A 13916-nucleotide genomic window follows, 5' to 3' on the forward strand; every position below is an offset into this window, starting at 1 on the left:
GGGCCTTTCTTTACATTTCATTTACTCTTGTTGACTTCCTTTGTGTAGATGTGTAGAGATTTCTTTTTTTTTTTTTTTTTTTTTTTGCTTTAGTTTTAGTGAAGGAGAAATACTCCTTCAAATTAAGAATTTTTAAATTGTGTTTATAGATTATAATTTGGCTCTTCAGTACCATATGAGAAGTACCTTGAGAGGTTCTTGACAAGAACAGCATGCCAGCTTTTCAAAGAGAACAGTAAGGAAAAACAAAAGAAAGAACTTAAGTCTTTTGCTTTGTACATTGCATAGTCAGTGAAGAAATAGAAAAAATAAAATAATAATGGATTTGTTGCTGTTAAAATTTCCTTCTTAAAAGACTCAACATTTTTTTGTCACATTTGACTTTTCTATTTTAAAATATTATTTAATTTACTGCTCTATTGAAGTTTTTAATATAACTGTCATTAACATGCTTTTCTGTGACTGTTACTCTTTATGCACTGATGCTCTTGACCATGACAATGGGGATTGGGCTTCAAGGAACCTTCTGCTGAACAGCTAACAGTAAAACCACAAATCATTCAGTTTATAGACCTCCATTGTATAAGGCATTCCCTTTTGTTTACCTTAGTATCTAGCTAGATATTACATGTTTTGAACACCGAAGTGTGGACTTATTCCTAGGGGTGTTTTAATTAATTTTTGTCACGCGTATGTATGTATGTTTCCAGAAAAGGGAGAGAAGGGTTTAATAAGAGTACGAATGACTAAAACTCACAAGGATTAGATTTATATCGGCACCTAAGTCCCATTAAAATTGGTGCTAATTGTGTTCCTAAACGCTGCTGTTTTCTGGGATCTTATCCTAGTGTAGGATAGACTTGCAGAACAAGCGCTTAAATTTTTTAGGTTACAGACCAGAACGCAGCTTAAGATGCCATTGAGAAACAGCAGGGTGTGTTCATGTTCATAGAGGGAGACCTGTGGTGTCCTGAGGATGTTGAGTTGATTGTACCCTCTGCACAGTGCATGAGCCTGACATACAAGCCCGGAACTTGCAGTTGGCACATGTGGGCATTTTAATATCTGTTCACAGTTCTAACAGACTGAAAAATTGCAGAGAGCTCTTTCTTATCTTGGTATTTCTCAGTGTCTGTGAGGAGTTGGACACCAGTAACAGGACTCTCATGCATTCATGGCCATGAACTTTAATTCAGAGATAGCTGCATTAAAAACCTTTTTAGGAATGGATACATTTATATTAGAAACTTGGCATTTGCAATGCTGCTTGCTATTTTGAGGTTTGTAGCCATTCTGAATAGAAAAACTGCACTGTCTATGCTTGCATATTTACGTCTATTCCCCTCCAGCCCCAGTATTTTCTGCTTGTTTTGAACTAGTGAATAGGTGGTTAGTATGTATTTGGGACATAGAGGATATTAATGTTGTTTTGCAATCCAGGACAAAATGCAATGTTTAGAATTTTAATTAACATACATTTGAAATGTGAGTTCCTCGCTATATTACAGTGTGGGTTAGGATCATGTCTATTTTATAAGCTGTTATCTTCAATACTTTTTTCATCCTTTTGGCAAAATCTTATTAGAATCTTCTGTCTGCTAGTAAGAAGCTTTGACTTTGTGAACAGAATGGAAATGTTATCTGACAAAGTGTCAAATGTGAAAAAAGAAGTGGTCCACTAGTGAGAGTGATTTGGTTTATTACTTTAAAAAGGGCTTTAGGAAATAAACAAGCATGAATTGAATACTCTGTTCATCTAGAGGTTCAGTTGCCTGGCAGTGCTTCTGGACTTCAATTTATGAACTTCAGTGATAAGATGAATTATTTGGTGTGTTCTTCACACCAGCGAACCTTTGAGGGTTTGATCTTCTTCAGGCTAATGAAACACTACGTAATATGTTATTGTTTAACAGATGTGAAAAATGGAATTTTGTTTTGGAGTGTAAGACTGCAAAATAATTGCTCTTGGAGGAATAAGTGCACATAATAATATTTAAGCTTGTAATGTAAAGTTCAGTGGACTTGAAATTAGATTTACAGCTGTATTTTGATTTAAGATTGCTTATATGAGTGTCCATTCTTCTTTGCCTTTTTTTTTTTCTTTCAGGCATAGCAGAGTATTGGAATAAGGGATTCTATACTTCAGCTGTAAAGCAGAGTATTTTCCTATGCTTGTAGAAGCATTTTTCTGTGAAGAAACAAAATATTGTTCTCCTGGTCTGTCTTTTATTTGTAAACATAAATTACTTACTCTGCTGCAGTGTTGCATGTCTTTCATACACTTTGCTTTTTCACTTATTCATTGTGAGTATTAGCCTAACGTTTATAATAGGAGCAAGATGCACCAAGATCTCTCTTTTCTGAACACATGTGGACAGAAAATGCTGTAAATCCCCAAATACTTTGCATGTTTACATAGGAAAACTATTGAAAAACGAAGCATACACATGACATCTCCTGAGCTTCATCATGTTTGTAAGGACACAGAAAGGAAGGAGGAGGAACATGTTGGGCATTTATCCTTTCATTTAGTGCAAGTATTCGAAGTAACATGACCAGCATGTTGCTTATAGTTACATGTAGTTCATCTTTTTGACTGTAGTATGTTTTGCAAACCTGAAAAACAAACTTTTTCATGGAGAATGGACTTAATCAGAGGACAGGCTAGAAGAAAAGAGTAAAGGCTACAGAACATTACCAAACTCTGGATCTTCCTCCTGGTTAGGGTCTATTCCTGTTGCCGTGTGCGAAGCTGCTGATTAATCCAGGGTAGCAGCTTTTCTCCAAGTTCTGTTGCCAATGTCTTCAGATAAATCAGGATACTGGCAGAGTGTTGTAAAGGCTTCAGCTCCCCTCTGGTACTGTAGCACAAGGAGTGTTGTGCTTTTGGAGCTGTCAGAAGGGCCTGGACAGCCTCTGTTCCCTGGTGATCAGTCCAGCCAGAAGAGAGTCTGAGGAACTTGGGAGGGACTGACCAAAGGCAAGCAGCAAACCTGGTTGAAGACAGAACATCAGGACACAAGGTGAGGATCGTGATATCAGTGCCTGAAGGACTCAGTGAAATAGGTTACACATCGTCAAATTACACAGAGAAGTGGTGGGCTGTGGAGATAACGTGATGTAGCATGTTACGCTGTTTTATACAGGCAGTTAGCTGCTTGTTTTTGTGGGTTGGTGGTCCTACAGTGCTGTTTCATTGGTTGCTGCAATCCTGGTTTTATTTTAGCTTCTGTGCAATTGTTTTATGTCTTCAGAAGATTTCTCTTTCTATTTGACTTCATGCCCTGCTAGTTTCCTGTTTGTGCAGAAGTGCCAAAGTGCAGACCAACAGCTGGAGTGATATTTGCATGGTTGAGTGTGTCTGGGAGAATTGTTTACATGTCAGCATCTGAAACTGGGAGGAGGACAGCAGAACATGTTTGACAATGGAAAGATGGAGAACAACTCTTGTGTTGCAATTCCTTAGAGTATATTCTGGGAACAATGAAGTAACTGAGCTTTGCTCTGATTGTCATTACTGGCTTGCCTTAGGGAGAGAGATCATGTTAATCCACTTGCAAAATCATCTACTAGACGTCTGTATAAATAGTGGCAAAAGAAATGCTTTTTCAGGGGAACTTGGGATCATATCAGATGGGTGGTAACAGGTTGCATGATTAAAAAGTTAAAAGAAAAAAGTTTGAATTTTATAGTTGCAATGGATGTAATAAAGAGCTTCTTTGCTTTGTTTCACCTTCTTGTGACACTTTTTAAAAAAAGTCTTGGCAGTCTGACAGACAGATGTTAAATTGAAGAACTAGATTATACTTTTCAAGAAGGGTAGCAGTAATACCCTGTCATTATTCTTCCCTACCTGAAATCCTGGTTCAATTTACATTAAAATTTGGGGGTTGTGGTATTTACTGAACAAAATTGCAGTAAAATGTCAACTGGGAAAAGGCTAAATGAAGTCATAGAAATCAAAATTTGCATATAAAAAAAATAAAATTGAGTGGGAATTTTAAATAAAATATTTTTAAGAAACACTGTAAAAGCTGGACATTACTACTTCATTCATCTTCTGTTCAGGTCCTGTTTATGCATTAACAGTCAAAATAGTTTACAGTTAGGTGCTTTACAGTAACAGTGGTTCTGAAGTGACAGACAATTTGTGTGAAGAACAATTCTCTTACCTGTAGAAATTTTTTTTTTGCTGTTAAGCTTGCTACAGAATGTTCTGTGTCAACTGTCAACTTTTAACCATTAATATGGCTGATTTTTCATCCTTAGTTTTTAATTTTCAAAATAACCTTTCTGTTAGGACTTTAATTGTATTCTTCTGTAATACACATTTCTTTCTGTAGTTGCCTTAGGAGGAAATATGCTGGAGTTTGTTTCCTTTATTTAAACAATTGATTTAAGTCATAGAATTGATGTATGGTAGAAATAACTTTTGGTGAAGTATACAAGTGTTCAGGAAGGGAATATGGAATTAATAATTTTAGTCTGTGGCCCTTCTCAAGAGGAAAGAGCCTGTGCTTGATCTATTTGTGGAACTATAGAGAAAAGCATAATATGATAAAGCCACTGATTTTCAATTTAAATGTGCTTATCTAGGTTTGATAAGTATTTAATAGAAAACTGTATACATAGCATTTTAGATATCTTCAAAAAAAAAAAAAAGGAAAAATTCAGATGAAAGTATTTCAGTATTCAATCAGTGCAATTCTTTCTGCACACATCCCTGAAGATAATTAAATGCTATGACATTGCTGACTCTGGTGATTCAGAAGCAATCTTTCAATGCAGGGTATTTCTTAAATGTTTAATGCCTAGACTTGCATGGCTTGCACCCAAATCTCAGTTCTACTGCACAACAGTGAAAGGCTATTCCTAGTTGTTCAAATTACATTGTTAAGCAAATTGTGGTGGTAATGCTTTCTGTGTAGGTAAAGCACTGTGTGCTTTATTTTTTCCGTGAAATAAAAGATTTGCCTCAAGCTGGTCTTGCAATTTGTTTATATTTGAACTGACTCATTTTTAGATATGGAGAGCTGACACTGCTTTGACATGATGTGTGCCTATTAGTTGTTGGATTTTTTTAATCTGAAGCAGCCTGCAGTATGCCAATCTGTTTGTCCAAGGAACATTTAGCCTGGAATAGGAGAATTCCTGTGATACTGTGAGGAGACAGTAGGAAAAAGCAAAGGATGCAGTTTCAGGTAAAACTTTTCCAATGCTTGTTGGACCCATGCCTGGGAAATTGCTACAAACAGGCCTCTTGGGTCTTTGAGAAGGATGATTAAGTGGCTGAATTGCTACTGCTTAGCTCTGCTTCTTTTAGGGAAGAGGAGGTTGAACTCTCATGGTTTTATACTCCTCCTTGCTCTATGTTCCCAGTTGCTTTATTTATGATGTGAAGTATACTTCAGATACCTAGTGTGGGCAGGATCATCAGTTCTCTGCTTTTTTATAAGTAAAGGAGCCCTGGGAAATGTTGTGTCTGTGAAACTTGGCTCTGTTTTTCAAGGAAAGAGCAAAGGCTTGTATCATAGTGGGTTCCACTGAGAAGTTAAAGTTTTAATATTCTCCCTCAGTATTTTAAATTAAAGTTCATTTGTGTGTTTTATGTAAAAGACTTACAATACAGGAAAAAGACACAGTAAAAAAAAATAAAAATCCATATAAGACAGTGGTTTTACTATGCCTAAGCTCTTATGAGTGTGGTTGAGATTTCGTTTTATGGCTAAGTCCGCACAGCAGTTCAGTGCCTCTGGAAATAACAGTTGAACTTCATCCTGCCCTCTGCATTCCTAGCTGTTTGCCGGCACTCGTTACATCATACAGGAGTGAAGCTGTTCAGGAGACTGATCAAACATAAAATGAATGTGTTTTTTTCAGAAAAGGGAACAGGTTGAGAGCAACTCCTCTGTTTTAATTCAGTGTTAGTTAGCTCACCTGTGCTTGTACAAGGGAAGTGACAGCAGAGTGTGGCCAGGGGTAGGGACCACATTGACAACCCTCTGCCCTTTAGCAAAAGCTAGGCTTTACATCTAGCCTTTAGACTTTACAAATTGTGCAAGGCAAACACAAAGTAACTGCTCACTGAAAGCTTGGAGTCTGCTATCTGGCAGCAGCTTACTTGCGTATGTTTCAGTTTCCAGAGAATCCCGTGGAAAATCACCTAGAAGCTCGTACTCCTTCGGGGACTTGTTTGTGGCATAAGGCATTTCCGCTTGTTTTGTCCCAGTTTTCATTTCTGTTCATAAGTACTTGGGATTAACCTGATGGTTTAGTTATAAAATCACATAACAGGAAATAATAAGAAATAATAAGGAAGTAATATGAAGCATGACAGGAAAGAAAGTGTTCTATGTGAGCTATTTAAAAGAAATTGTAAGTTTCTGCATTTAGTGGCATTAATTACTTGGTAGTCTTTTACTATGGAAACCAGACTTTGCACTCTATGCAAAACCAGAGATTTAAAGTACAAATATATTTTTAGCCTTTCAAGTAAGTAATTAGTCAAAGAACAGAAATTGCAATAAAGCAAGCCATTGATTGGCTGCATGGTTGGAAGCCGTGGCATTTCTGAGTGTGTTTTTTGAGGATCTCTCATACTTGCATTGGCCTTTCATAAAGAAACTGATTATTTGGGAAGACTCAGGTTCTTGATACACAATTCATTAGATATTCCCCATTTTCTTACTACCTTACTTGAAAATTTCTGGCCAACAGTTGATGCAATCAAAATTTTAGAAATTGTGTTTTGTAAAACAAAAGTTCCTTCTCTGTATAACAGAGCAAAATTTAGTTGCCCTTGTAGGAACTTCAGTAACCACATCTGTTTTACAGACAGGTTCTTTTTGCATGATGCATTTTATCTATCCCAGCTTTGAAGCTTGACAGTGAATCCTTAGAATTAATTCATGTAACAATGAAAATTGGGAGGACGTGCAAGGCTATTACTTTGATTGTTGCTTATCTGCTGCATTAAACCCTTAAGATCTTTACCTGTAGGAGGGAGTTTGTGGTTATCTTACACAATTTCATAATCAACACTGCTTGCTTAGCTTCATCTAAACTCCTACATCCAAATCCTGGTAGTGTAAATTTGTTTTCAATGCTAATGCACTACAGTTCAATGGAGTCAGTGCTGCAAGGAGTTCCACTGAACACTTGATGGTTTGTGCAGGGGAGAGAGAAGTCTCTGCGCTCTTTCATTCTTGGTAATGGTTCGCATGTTTTGGTATTGGCTTTAAAGACCAAACTGTGTCTCTCACATGGAACTCTGAAGACCAGTTGAGCTTTTGTATTTTACTTTGTACTAGGTTTGAGAGAACTTCTCAAGTACTTAATTTATTAGGTTTAAGGATCATGCTGTTCTGTAATCTGTGTGGTTTCATTGTATTAATCTTCTTTGTGTTAAGTAATTTCTAAGTGCTGGTAGAGGCTGGGACAGTTAAGTACAAAATATAATTACTATTATTCTGTATGTGTTCCCCCTTAAAAATTATTTTTAATTAAAATTAATTTTAAGTGGGGTTACCCCCAAGCAATATAATAAATACAGAAAAAGTAAGATGCATCCAGTACCATAAAATACAGAATAAACTAGCAAAGTATTCAAGCAAGGTTAAATGCTTCTTGTCTGAAACCATTCAATAAATCTGCTTTTATGATTAGGATATAATATTTTAGATTATTAAACTGAGGAGGAGGTGATACTCTGCCTATTTCTTCCCTTCCTACAGTCATTCTGCCTGTTGTTTGTTAGCTGTTGCATTTTGCATAGTCTTAACATGTTTGCAGCATTCCAGATCTCCTGGATTTGAAATGAAGCAAGTACTGGAAGAGTGATTTTTGTCTTGCATTTTATCAAATATGTTCTTGAAACTGATTGGTTATTCTGAAATGAGGAGCGTGTGATTTTTAGAAGATATTTCAAAACACAAAAAAGAATAATGAAATCTATTTTTTTAAAAAAGCAAATTTCAGATCCCATTGAAATTAGTTTGTGGTTTCCTTAATACCTCTTGAAATGGCAATTTTAAAGGCTGTGCAAAAGAATCAGATGTAGGAAAGTAATGCAAACTTCCCTAGCTAATCTTGTTAGGCATTTCATGTAACATTACTTGGACTAATCTGTACTCAAATTACACCACGTGTTTTGTGTGCCAAAATGCTTGTGAAGAATTAACAATTAGCTGGTTGATGCATTGCAAGTTGTTTCCTGTTGTAACTTTTTTTTCCTGTCAGACCTTTCTTAAGAATTTCTTCACCTTAAATTTAAAGCAAGGTCCTCTCAAAGAGGTAGTTGTAGGATGTTGGGATGTGAAGGTGGAAAATACTGACTGAAGATCTGATACATTCAAACATTCTTTGATCTTATTTTTCTTTGAGTCTTTAAATTAGCTATGTATTCTTTTCTGTGGCATTGTTTTCTGCTGTAGCTACATTTCTGCTGTAGTTACAGCTATTTTATACCATTCTTACTATTCTGAGTGTATTAAAACTATGTTTTAATATAGTAGATGCGGTACCTTTGAAATTATCTGTAGCAGGTTGAAGCCTGCATGATATGTGAAAATCCACGGTGCAGTCTTTAAATGTGATTCTTTTTATACCTCCTTATAATTTGCCCATGCTTTTTTCCTAAAAGCAGTGCAAAATGTAGTGTTCTCTAATTGAGATTCTGCTGGGAAATGTGTAAAAAGAGGGAACCCTCCAAACCCTATAACAGTGGAATCATTTCACTCTAATCATTCTCATTGTCCCATTTACCTTCCTATAGTCTTTGCTAGGCAGCAGTCTCTGAGGTCCTTGCTGTGCCCTCATGTTTTGCCCATCCTGCATCTTCCACTGTCTCTGTTGTGGTCGACGTGCACGTCTTTGGCTGCTTTTAAATTGGTAACTTATTATTAGAAAAGTAAATTATAAGGCATTTTTGTTCTAGCCCAGAGTCTTGATTTGCCTCATCTATTTGTATGGTTATTCTGTTATCGTCTCTGAGTTGAAAGAGGTCAAGGTTAGGATGTGGTTGCACAAGAGGCAGTGGTCTGAATGAAAACCTTACTGACAGCTGCTGAAATGAAGGTCTCCTTCCTCTGTCCCAGGTTCCCTCTCCTAGTTTTGCGTGCGCTTCTGTCTCTTTTGCTTTGTGCTAGTATCAGCGTTCCTTTCCAAGAACATAGTTGATTTGTTAAAGAGGCAGAAAGCAAAGTGAACGAAATGGTGGGTTTTTTTCATATATTTTAGTAAAACTATCTTGGCTCACAAAAGAACCTGATGAATATTTGTGTTGGCATGAGGGCAGAAGTTTGGGACTGAGTGGCTTGGAGCAATGATGCAGTGGAGTTGAAAGGAAGGGGAAGCTGAGAGGAACCGTAAATAAGAGTGGAAGGACAAACAACAAACCCTTTGGGTTAGTTTAAGGAAAGCAGAACAGTCTCATTCAGATCTTAACTGGTAACATGTGGAACCAAACCCAGGGTTCAAGGGCAAGCCTTCTCTCTTAATGTTGGACACCTGTGCACCAACAGCTACAGGTAAACTTAAATAGGCAATACCTTGATGATGTAGGTAAATGAACAGTATTTTTTTGCTTATGTTACTTGATTCAACTATACTTATTATGCTTTTCCTAGAATATATTGTTTTTTATCTGCTGCAAAGAGATTTATGTTGATGAAAAGCTTGACATATAGTGTTCTACTACTGGTCTTGCCAGCCAAGCTTGTAAGGTCCCCCTTTTAAAAAAAAATAAATATGTAATTAAGCGTGATGGCTACTACATCTTTGCAGAAAATCTGTACTTATGTTGTTTTCTGTCTGCCAGCTGGGCAAATACTGAGATCTCAAATTTCTCACAGGTATAAACCCCTGTCTTTGTTGTGCTCTTTAAATGGTTTTGTTAGTCACTAATGTGGAGCAGGGGGTTGTTAACTATAGGGTTAGCCTCTCTACAGGTTAGACTCTCTTCAAATCTCCAGTACCCCTACTGCATAGATTTGTCATTTACTGTATTTCCTCATCAGTGAATGACAACTGCCAGTGAGCTGTTCAGGAAAGCCTTCATCTTTCCAGGAAAGACCTTAAGGAGACTTATTTCTCTCCTCCCTTTTTCTAATGAAAGAGCCTGAAAGGTGTAGGACTCGCACTGTGTGTGTCCTTCAGTACAGTTACTATGTGTGGTTTTCTGCTGATCTCGGTAGCCATGGAGCATGGTTACACAATTAAGAGGCCTGCTGGGTGCTAAGAATTACTTTTGTTGTTCTCCTGCACCCTTCCTTCACAAGAATGATACTCGATAATTATCTCTTAAATGCCAGTGTGTTTTTATTTTTATCTAGCTGTGACAGACTAGTCTTCCAGCAGATTTTATTTCCCTCCTACACTCATGCAAACCTTCACATGATGCTTCAAAAAAGCAGCTGAGAAGCCAAGCAAAAGTAGAGCTGATTTGTATAAACCCCCTCAATTAATTAAAAACTTCAGTTTGTGTTACTGGTTGCTATGTGCAAATCCAAATATGGTTTCTGAAGAAGCTGTTTCCACAATAACAATCTCTAGTGGGATCTATGGTCAAGTAATACTTCCTAAAAATGTGTTTTCTGGGGTGGACCTAGTCAGTGCTTGCTGTCATTATAGATATTGGTAAAGAACAATTGTTTTACTGTGTCAAAGATGCAAACTGAGGATGTCAGTTCATGTCTAGTGGTGACCAAGTACTGATTTTAAAAGGTTTGTCAACTACTTGTTCTGAGTGGGACAGAGATTTGTTCTGGATCTTCGTGCTACTTTATTATAAGTGGTGCTGTAGGTGGGTAGTCCTCTGCCCAGGGAGTCCCTCTGTGAGAAATTTGTGAAATTTGCTGTCAGGAAATACCTGCTATTTACTTAAACTCACTGAAAATACCATCCAGAAAAGATAGTTCTTGTAATATCAGAGGAAAGCTGATGCCTAAAGGGATGCAAACTCAATTGAAGCAAATTAATTAAGGAATGTGAGCAAATACTAGGAGTAGTCTTTCTTTGTGTATAGTATTTGACAATTCTGAAAGTTTTAACACTAAACCAAATTGTTTAAAATAATATTGACTTAATGTAGCAGTACAGATACATTTGTACATAAGCATGCAAATATAAATTATATAAATATGCAAGTGTATTTCTACGATGTATTGAGATGTATTGTACAGATGTATTTTGAGCTAAATTCCACTTTTTAATTTGAAGACACTTTTAGTGGATTGTTTTTAACAACCCAGGTGATGTTAAGATTTTTTCCCCTGTTTTGTTTATATATATATATATATACGCACACAGAGACATGAAAAGAAATATTATCTACATGGTGTCTGGGTTTTTTAAACTTAATTGACAGGAATTTGGAAGATTGATTGGGCTTTTCTAAAGGATAGATACCATTGAGCTCTCTGCAGACCCACATAATATATGCTGCGTTCGTATGTAAGTCAGACTGGATTGATGGTCCTGCCTAGGCCTATTCTCTGAATCTCTGTGAGGGATGGTTTCTCAGCTTGAAATAACTCCTGAATCGGTGGAGCGTTAATTGGTTGTTATTGCCAAAGATGACATCTTCAGTCTTCTCTACATTACTGCTGAAGTAATTCCAAGTCAAAGTTCATAAAATACAGGTTGTTAAACCCCGAAAAACACCTTTAGGTAAAGCAGATTACCTTACACTTGTCTATGGTGAAGAGTGTGCAGGGCTTTGGGAGCAGTGGAGGTTTTTTTCACTGCAGATGGACCTCGTTCAGCAAGGCAGAGATAGACACTTTAATGCTGTTTTTGCTGTAATGTAATCATCACTTTTCAGCAACACAAGGCTTTCTCAGTGTTTCAGGACAGGAATTTGTTCTTTCTGCCAATTCCCTACGAAATTATTGTTAAAACAAAGCAAGTCACTGTCATGGTGGCCCTTCAGTTTCCATTCTCCTGAGTATCACTGAGAATTTGTGTAGGCTAGACACTATTGCTATTTCCACGTTAGCACCTGTCTAAATTGTACTGTGCCTACTGTGCTGCCCTAGGATTATCTCATGGTACCTTTCACACACATACAGCTCTTGTTTGGTCAACAGACTTCATCACAGTTGCAATTTCTTTGGTATGTGTAATGAATAATGCAATAGAAGAATAATAGCGCTGTGCTATATTTAGTGTTCATTAATGTACATGTTCCCTCTAATCCTTTTAAAAATACATTCTTGCAGCTATTTGTACTCTTGTCTGAGCATATTACAGACATTTTGATTTCAGTAATCCTTTGTGGCAAGAAATAAATTGAGCAGTAGGACATTTATGTGGTATGAAAGCTTCTCTTTGGTTGTTCATTCTGACTGACTTCTCTGACATGAAGGGAGCAAGGCTATATCTACCAGCTGTCTTGCTGCTGCTTCCTTTAGTTAGCACTGATTTCATAAATCTGGGTCTTTGAAACAGATTTTCTAAAAGCGTGTATTTGAAGTTCTTTTCCTGGTGTTGAAACAGTCTATTCATTATATGAAAACTACAGTAGCTCTTGCCCTTTGCCTTTTTTATACCTGAAAAGTTGTCTTTGTAATCTTTTGTAACTTGTTACACCTGTAATATTGCAGTCATGAATGCCACTCATAGTGATGGTATGAGGCGCCTTGTAGTGTGTTTGGACTCACTGCATCCTTGAAACCCACAACGTTCAATGAAACAGCCAAGTACCTTTAACAGGATTATGCAGGGAAATAAATGCTTGGTACATGGTAGCTGGTGTGAAAAGTGTTTCCATTCTCTCCTCATCCCGTCAGCAGAAATGATGGACAGTGAATCTGACATTGTCATCACTTACTCAGAGTTAACGTTCTAGTGAGGTTAACTGACTTGCATTGCAAAAGCTTGTGTGTCTGAATCATCATTTAAGGCAATTGGCAGAAGAAGGGAAGACAATCTTAATTAAACTTCATTGACACCTGGAAGCCTTAGATGAAGCCCTAAAGCCTAGACCTTGTTGGGGTTGGGCTTATGTTGTTTTTAGGCATATTTTATGACTTCTCATGCAGACGTCAGAAATGCATGATCTACTTAATATAAAAGCTATGGAGAGAGTCTTCAGCCTGTGTGTTTTCCAAGATGATGTTGTAGTACTTATTGTATGACTCAGACTAACGGGAGTGGTATACTGTGTAATGTCTTTAAGTGTTCATATCCCTTCCTTTTTGCACAACTGTAAAGAGATACTTGAGTTTGTGTGGTGTTTACATTCTGATGCTTCTGTCTGTTTTGATTTTATTACATATGAAGCAGAGAGGAAAATTTGTTAAAACTGTCGTCCAGCCTTAAGCCCTGCGTGTGTATAGTAAATTTGATAACCGTAGAGCCTGGTTTTGTGCTGGTAAAGGGCTGTTGATGTTGCTCTAGACCCTCCCGGGCTTATTTGTTTCCAGGTGTGTTGCACTGTCATTTGCAATAGTCTTACTTTGTAAATGAGTGAAGAAGCTTACCAAGTTACAAGAAACTGATTAAGAAAGAGATAGTGGTTTTGTAATATTGATGTATACCAAGGCTATTAAAAGAATGTGTCACACGTGTAAGTTCTTGAGCACCATCTTTGTGATGGATGATAAATTAGTTTTATAGACTCAACTACATTTTTTTCAGTGTGGTTTTGTAATGTTACGTGCTTTGCCTTTTATTGCTGAAAAGCTTCAGGTTATTTCTCCTTCCTCCCTGCACACACCCCACACACCCACCCCTTTATATAATTGGGCAGTAGATGAACAAATATATGAGCTTAAAATACGCTGTAATAAAAATATTTTCTTATGTAAATGAGTATTGTGTATTAGTGAGGTCATTATTATGCTATTTGGACCTTTATTATATTGAACAAATTATGAGAAATTTCAAAAGTGTCACGAACACATAAACAGAAATTT

General features: G+C 36.9%; 1 protein-coding gene across 4 annotated transcripts in view; it reads left to right on the forward strand.

Annotated features, from left to right (window-relative positions):
* ZDHHC14 (zinc finger DHHC-type palmitoyltransferase 14) overlaps positions 1-13916 on the forward strand; it is a 113125-nt gene that overhangs the window by 45464 nt on the left and 53745 nt on the right. The window lies entirely within an intron of this gene.

The sequence above is a fragment of the Falco naumanni genome, chromosome 6 (assembly GCF_017639655.2).
Source record: "Falco naumanni isolate bFalNau1 chromosome 6, bFalNau1.pat, whole genome shotgun sequence".
NCBI classification, from domain to species: domain Eukaryota; kingdom Metazoa; phylum Chordata; class Aves; order Falconiformes; family Falconidae; genus Falco; species Falco naumanni.